This window comes from Pan troglodytes, chromosome 1 (assembly GCF_028858775.2).
Source record: "Pan troglodytes isolate AG18354 chromosome 1, NHGRI_mPanTro3-v2.0_pri, whole genome shotgun sequence".
NCBI lineage: Eukaryota > Metazoa > Chordata > Mammalia > Primates > Hominidae > Pan > Pan troglodytes.
Genome location: NC_072398.2, coordinates 117312323 through 117320637, shown reverse-complemented (window position 1 = coordinate 117320637; position 8315 = coordinate 117312323). Strand labels below are relative to the sequence as shown.

At 40.9% G+C, this 8315-nt stretch overlaps 1 long non-coding RNA gene across 1 annotated transcript; it reads left to right on the top strand.

The window, feature by feature from the left end:
- Nucleotides 1-886: 886 nt before the first annotated feature.
- LOC107971331 (uncharacterized) lies at nt 887-8113 on the top strand. The gene is made up of 3 exons (XR_008540007.1): nt 887-1041; nt 4421-4520; nt 7849-8113. It is a non-coding gene; the product is annotated as an uncharacterized LOC107971331 (long non-coding RNA).
- Nucleotides 8114-8315: the final 202 nt, after the last annotated feature.

Genomic DNA, 8315 nt, shown 5'->3' with positions numbered 1-8315 from the left:
CATCATCTGACTTCCTTCATGTCCCATCTCCCAACTTCTGTTTTTTATTTTCTCCTTTCCTGATTCTCCAGTTACCCACCCTAGCAGTGGAGGTGATATATATGAACTGCATGCCAAAGTGGGTGTAGACTCATAATGACAACATAATGACACCAACTGGACCATGGGAAATGGTGAAGGCAAGAGTAATTATTTTAACTTGGCCCTTTGAAACAGAGACCCAGCCGCAAGTTATGAGGGGTTTAAGTATTTTCCTGTTTCATTTGCCCTTAGATCCCAAACACCTAGAACTGTGCCTAGCTCATAGTAGGAGCCCAAGAAATACCAGCATGGAAACCTGGAAAGCTGGGGTAAATCTGATGAAGAGCACAGGAGCCTTAGTAAATCCGGGTGATCTGAAACTGGCTCTTAGTTGAGCCAGATGATAGGATCTTAATGACAATTGTGCACCACTTCTCATTTCTTGCGACTCTTTGCAGGTTTGCTTCTTGCTGTCTTATTCCAACTAAAAAATTCTGTTTACTTTTCATGTATTTTCTCTACCTCAGAATTGCTGCTTATTCATAAATTCTGCCTTCTTATCACATGGTTCTGCTTCCTCATAGTTTTGGTTTGCTATAATCCTCCATGGCTCCACTCCATTGTATGCCATCCTTTCAGCTTCAGCTCCCATGGCTACCTGCTTCTTTCTATCCATGTTTCCCAATTCAAATCCCAGAAGGAGAGAATCTGATTGATCAAACTTACCTTTTCCATTCAAGCCCTGGTTGTTGGGAAGGCAGCCCCTAATGTCAAGGGCCAATCACTGGTCCAATCAGGAGCCATCCCTGGGCAAAAACAACCTACCTCTGCTTCTCAAAGCAGGGGGCTGTGGGTGGGGCACTTTCATCTCAAAGAGGAAGTTGGGTGTGGCAGGCACTGTGTTGACATATCCAGTATAGGAGTGCCCTGGGAGCCCATCTCTCATTTCTGAAAGAGATAGCATTGTAGATCTGGACGTTTCATCACATATTCCCAGGAAAGCCCAGCCAAATGCAGCTGGTAAGTTGCTGAATGTGGAATTCCTCTTGGCCTTCCAACTCCTTGCACTCTTCCTTCTGGGACTACTTTGGTTTTTCAGTTTATTACCTGTTTGGAGTTGGCTTGTTTCTGGACTCTCTCTTCTGCTCAGGTGAGCAGACTTCTAACTGGAATGCCTGGCTCTTGGACAAGGTGAGTGTTTGGATCCAACTTTGGTTCTGCACCATTCTTTCAACTTGGATGACATTGCCTCACCTCTTGTATCCTTGTCCTCTCCCTTCTACTCAATCCACTCTGCTCTGGGTTATTATTTACCTGAGGGTGCCTTCCCTTCCCAGACCCACCAACATACTCCTGAGGGAAGAACATTCAAAAGCAGCTGGTGGCTTCAGTGAGATCAATTTTTAGAGGAATGATCGGGGCAGAAGCTAGATAGAAGCAAGTTGAGGAAGTGGAAATAATGAGTGCAAGACACTTTTCTGAGAAGTTTAGATGAAAAGGAGGGGAAGAAAACAGCTATGTGTCAAGAGTTTGGTGTGTGTGTGTGTTTTTTTTTTTTTTTGAAAGAATTTGCTTCTTATTATATAACACATGATTTTGTAAAACATTTTGAAAAAAACAAAAATTATAAACAATATGTTTACAATTGCCCATTAAACTACTACCTAAGTAATTACAATAGTTACCAATTTTTGAATACCTACTAAACAGAAGAATTATGCTAGGAACTTCATGAATTATTTTTCTATTTCTTGTGCAATACAATGTCCCAGATGGGTCAGAATTCAGACAGATATGGCTGTGATGCAGAATTAGACAACGTCTCTTCCCTTTAAGCAATGATTGGCATCCATTGATTTATAAGGGGGCTGAGAAGTTTGCTGGGGGCAAAATGGAAATATTTGCCTCAGTAGGGTCTTCAGCATTCATGGGCATGTCTGGAGACAGTTCCAGAGGTAGGCAGAGTGCTGGCAGGAATGGTGGGGCCCCTGGAGAGAGCACCGTTGGTTGAGGAAGGAGTTTGTAATGGTAAGACTGGGCTTTAGACCTGGAAGGTCATGGTAAGTCTGACTGTCACAGGGAAGGGCCTAACCCAGCTTCCTTGCATGTGTCTTCCCAGAAGAAAACAAAGAAGGGCCTCTGAGTCATGGAAAGAGCCATGAAACTCTTTAATGCTCTAGGGCCTATCGCCCAGTAACTGGTAACTCAGTGTTATATTAAGGAAGAGAGCTTTTCTTTTCCCACTTTGAAAGAGGATGCTGACAGACATCACAGGGGCTATCATAGCCCTCAATTTCCCATAAAACCGGCACCACAGTGCCAGCTGTGATTGCAGAAAAAGGTTTTTATCCAAGTTGTGTTAAGGAAATAGTAGTTGATTTCAGTTAATTCAGTAATAACACTTTACCTTGAGCATTAATGCTGAAAAAGTCAACTCTCTTACTTCCTGTTTTTCAAAAGCATTATTGGCTAGGGTAACTGTGCAGGGCTCCACGCTGACACAGTTTGTGGACTTTTAGCTCACAGTGGTGCTGTCAGTGCCAGCATCTTGGTGTCTGGCTAACTATAACAATACACATGATGACAACACTGGCTTAAGAGCACAGGTAAGATCTGTCCACCAATGACACCCAAATGTCTTTGTACAAAAACACCTACTCAATGAGGCCCTCCCTGACCACCTTATATAAAACCGAACAACCCTTCTGCCTTCCTACCCTCTGCCTACCCTGACTTTCTTTCCATAGCACTTATCATCATCTCATGTTTTGTAATTTTTGTTTATTTTTCTTCTTTTTTAATCATCGTTTTTCCTATCCCAAAAAGCAAATGCCAAGAAAGCAGTGTCCAGGTCTGTCTGTTTATTGGTGTGTCCCCAGAGCCCACATCAGTGACTCACACAGAGTGCTCAATATTTATTGAGTTAATCCATTTCACGAATTTCTCATAAATATTTGGGGAAGGATAAGAACTATTAAGATTTTTAATTAACATGATCACATTTGGATTTATAGCTCAGGAGAACCAAGGATATTTGCTTACATTTATACCACCCTTACAAGGTCCATACTCTAATATGGCCACTTTACAGGTGAGGAAACTGAGGATCAGAGTGAAAGCAACCTGCCTCAGCCCCCATAGATAATAACGATCAGAGCCAATATAAACTGGTGTAGTAAGTAAGAAGACAAAGTAGGTAGTATTGCTATAGGTAAAGCAAGAGCTAAGGAAAGCCTTAGTTGATATGGCAGAAATAGGAACAGAGAGAAAGGGACAGAAAAGGAAGAAACTGTGAAGCCTGATTAGAAATATGGAAGGCAGAATTCAATATACTCCTAGAAGCAGCCCATGAAAATAAAATGAAGAAACAAGGATTTTTTTTCTAAGAGGAGGGTGGCTTCAATTTCTTTCAGAAAAGATTGGCTAACTGAAAACTAAGAAAGAAACAGACCAAATCCTTGTAGCTTCTAGCACATCTATGATAAAATTCTGTTAATTGGATTTCATACTTGGATTATAACTGCACAACACATGAGAGTAAAATGCCTTAAGACAAAAAGAGTAAAAATTGAGTCATAATATGGAGACGATACTATTCTGGCAATAGTATTCAAAGAATGGACCAGGGAGCAGTGCACAGCTTTGGGAAGCAGGGATTGTCAACATTAGGACTCAGAGTTGTTAGTGATGAGGTTCCCAGGCAACATAAGAGACCCTTGAAAAAGGCTTTGGCTTAGGGGAAAAGAATTATAGGGGCCAGATGTGGAGGCTCACACCTGTAATCCCAGCACTTTAGGAGGCCGAGGTGGGTGGATCACCTAAGGTCAGGAGTCCAGGACCAGCCTGACCAATATGGTGAAACCCCATCTCTACTAAAAAATACAAAAATTAGCTAGGCATGGTGGTGTGTGCCTGTAGTCCCAGCTACTCTGGAGGCTGAATGACTTGAACCTGGGAGGCAGAGGTTGCAGTGAGCTGAGTTTGGGCACCACTGCACTGCAGCCTGGGGCAACAGAGTGAGACTTCATCTCAAAAAAAAAAAAAAAAAAAAAAAGAATTATAGGACCCAAGTAAGAAGGTCTGGCTCCCTTGGCATTTCTCACCCCCTGGCCCATTAGCTGGTGTTGCAGACTCCACTGTGGTACTCCAAGGGGTTTTAGAGAAAGAACCAGGGCAGATGACCATCCAAATCAGAAGGGCCAGGTAGGATGGTCAGCCACACATGTGAGGGGCAGATAGGGAAACAGAAGATTAATGCATATGGGAAGCCCCAGGAAGCTAAATCCATCCCAGATCACACTGGATACTGGCTCTGTTGAGGCAGGTGGTGGGGGGTCAGCCTGGTGACAGCATATTTGTTCATTCAATCAATATTTACTGAATGCTCTTTATATTCTAGGCACTGTGCCAGACATTGGGCTAGGTGCTGGGAATTGAAATAATAAACTATTTCCTGATTTCTCTTCTCTCTTCTGGAGAAAGAATTGGATTAGAACAAGGTATGGTTCTCACTGGCACGGGGATTGGGCAAGGCCGTCTGCAAGAGGCAGACATCAGCTTGGGCAATGGGGTCAAGTTGGGGATGGCAGGCCCTGGCTGATACAATACTTATATTTTACCTGAAATCTGTGTTTATTTTCTATCTTGAACCTGGTATTGTTTATATTTGATAAGCAAATTTTATGTTTTAAGTAATTCCTAGACATACAGTTAGGACATTTTGCAGGGGAGGGCTTTTGATTTTTAATCCTAAAAGCATTAGTTTGTCTGTATTGCTGGGCTTGACAATCACATAAAATAAGTGTATTTCAAATCACTCAATAGGAGTGGCTGCAAATAGGGGAAAGAACATGATCTATTACTACTTTGGATTACTACTTTTTACTGGCAAACCATAAATCACAGTGGGGAAGCCACAGTGGAGTATAAGGAACTTAAATCATGGCAAGAGTGATTTAAGGTCAGTCAGTGCAGCAGATAATCTGGAGAGATGATCCCACTCATAACCCTTTAAGACATGACACTTGGTAAATTACCTAACTCATAAGGGTGTCCTGGCAGTGAACCTCCACACCTCCTGGTTGGGGTGTGTGCTCCATCTCACCCAGCTTAAGTAGGCCTGAAAGACCACCCTGTTCTCTCAGGCAAGAGTATTCTTCTTCATTACTGGAAGGGAATTAAAGACAAAGCTGGTCTAATCAATAACCGCAGGCCCTTGTCTTACTGAGAAGAATAAAAATGAATACGCAATTATTTGCCATTGTGGAATGTGTTTTCCCTAGTATCAATGCTGTATGTAATACTAAGATTTCTACAGCCTATTTAATATAGAATATATACATACACGCACATGCAAACACATACACACAGATATATATATATATATATATATATATAGTTGCCTCTTGTATGGTATCCAGTCAAGTGTCTTTACTGTAACTGGAAATCAAAATTACATCAATAGAAAAAAATGCTACACCAGTAGAAAAGGTGGGGGGGGGAATAGGAGAATGAAAAAGAGGAGGAGCAAAAATGAAAATTCACTTTTAAACAAATGTAATTTTGGCTATATGGTTACAGGCATAGGTTCTGGCTGAAAAGATTTCAATGTCTGCTTTATTGTAAATTATAAGTATTCCAGAAGACAGATAATTTTATTTTACTTTTTTTTTTTGAGAGGGGGTCTTGCTCTGGCCCCCAGGTTGGAGTGCAGTGGTGCGATCTTGGCTCACTGCAATCTCTGCCTCCCAGGTTCAAGCAATTCTCCTGTCTCAGCCTCCCGGTTAGCTGGGACTACAGGCACCCGCCACCAGGCCCGCCTAACTTTGGTATTTTTACTAGAGATGGGGTTTCATCATACTGGTCAGGCTGGTCTCAAACTCCTGACCTAAGGTGATTCACCTGCCTCAGCCTCCCAAAGTGCTGGGATTATAGGTGTGACCCACTGCACCTGGGTGACAAGATAATTTTAGGAGCCACTTTAAAAAGTTTCCGGAACTGTAGTCTATTATTTCAGCCTCAGTCCCATACACCATGAAAAATTTAGGGCATTTCATTGCTACAAAGAATTTTAAAGCAGAATCAATCCATGTAATTAAATCTTAACATTTATTAAGTGCTTATTGTATATCAGGTACTTTTACTTTTCTAATCATTGTATAGTTATTAATTCATTCAAATCTTACAAAAGTCTATGAATTATTGTTTCCATTTTACAGATGAGGAAATTGAGGCACAAATATTGCCCAAGATCTCACAGTTAGTGATTGACAGTAAGATTCACACTCAGACCATCTGACTCTGGAGGCCACACTTGTCATTCATGTTAATCTTACTTAACATGCTTCATGCTAACTACAGACTTAGTTATCTCCATATGCATCTTTCAAGTAAATGGCTTATCACAACAACAATTAGACCTGTTTACATGTTTGGTGCTTATTTATTGAATGATTACCTACTACACACTGAAATTGGTTAAGTTTGTTTCTAAAACTGACAAGCTTTGTTTTAAAAACAATCCATCTTCTTCCGCTCTTTTTTTCACAAGAGGTAGTTGTTTGGATAGTAACCTTTTGAGAACCAAAATAAGTGAAGGAGAGCTACTTTTGTGAGAATAAATGGTGAAGGGCCATTCATTCAAGAACTTGTTTTTAACAGGTATCAGTTGTCAGTATGCAAAAGCAGCGAGGTATACCAGTGTAATTAATGTTCAATAAAAATCATAAAATTTATTTATATACATTAAAATCTTCCTGTGTAACAAAATGCATGTTTTATTTTTATCTGCCACTTTTCTTAAGTCAGTACACAATTCCCTCTTCTTTCTCCCAGGCTTGATATGAGGTTAGCTTTTCACAATTGGTACTTCTGGGGGGGCAAAAAACAGGCAAAATAAGTGAATGGGAAAGCACTCAGACTTATTATTTATTAATTTGTGATATTTTAGCCTTTCAGTGACTCTTTTCATGCTATTTTTTCCAACTTCTGTGGGATGGGGAAAAAACTTATCCGGAGTGACAACATTTCTATTTTCCATTATTATTTCTTGCATAAGATATTCAAAAACAATTGTTTTGGCATCATCTCACTTCGAAGATAAAGAAAGCAATAGTAAATATCAGCCTGCATATTGGGAATTCTTCTAGAGAATATTATTTAGACTTCATGAAACAAAAGAGGAGCTAAAATTATGCTTTGTGTAAATCTCAGATAGTGGTTTTGGCTTAAAATTTGCTATCCCAGCACTTTGGGAGGCTGAGGTGGGCAGATCACGAGGTCAGGAGATCGAGCCCATCCTGGCTAACACGGTGAAACCCCGTCTCTACTAAAAGTACAAAAAAATGAGCTGGGCGTGGTGGCGGGCGCTGGTAGTCCCAGCTACTTGGGAGGCTGAGGCAGGAGAATCGCTTGAACCCAGGAGGCGGAGGTTGCAGTGAGCCGAGATCGGGCCATTGCACTCCAGCCTGGCGACAGAGTGAGACTCCGTCTCAAAAAAAAAAAAAAAAAAAAAAGAACTTGCTGTTGTGTTAAAGTTAACTAGCGAGGAGACTCTTGATTCCTAAGAAATATTAACCTTATATCCCCAAATATATTTCATGTGCAGTTCAACAAATGAAAGTTAGGTGCTCTGAATAGGTTTTGGGGTTAATGAGTCTATTAGAATACAGGCTTTTTGTATAGCAGCCTCGGAGAGCTAGCCCAGCCAGGCCCAGTTGCTGCTGTTTCTCAAGCACAGGAGGCTGAGAGTAGAGAAAAGTGCTCTGTAAGAAGGCTGAGCCCCTCACTGGAGGTGGAACTACTACCCTACATGTTTTGTTTGTTTAGATGATACGCTGAGAACCAAATCTACCCTGTCAGCTTACTCTTCAAGAACAAGCCAAGCAACTGAAAACTGAGTCCACGCTCAGCTAAGTCAAAGCCCAGGGGATTACTGGCATCACCACCCACCCCACCTGGAGCATGACAATGTCTGTGAGAGAATAAGAGATGGGTGGTGTCACCACTATCTTTCTCTTTCTGTTCTCCAAATCATAATAATAACAGTCTCTTTTCCTCCTCTAAACATTTTTTATAAAGGAGGTTGAACTCAGTTGAAATATCTTGAAATTACTGTGGCTGGTTTACAAGCCACTCTGGAAAGTTATGCTCTGGCATAAATTTAGCAGCTATGTTTTACTGTAAAAAGAAACCCAGGGACATAGCTTATTAAGAAAATGTGGTCAAAGTGAGAATTTTCTTTGGTTTTATGAATAAATATAGATATTATATTACAAAATTAGATTTATATTGTT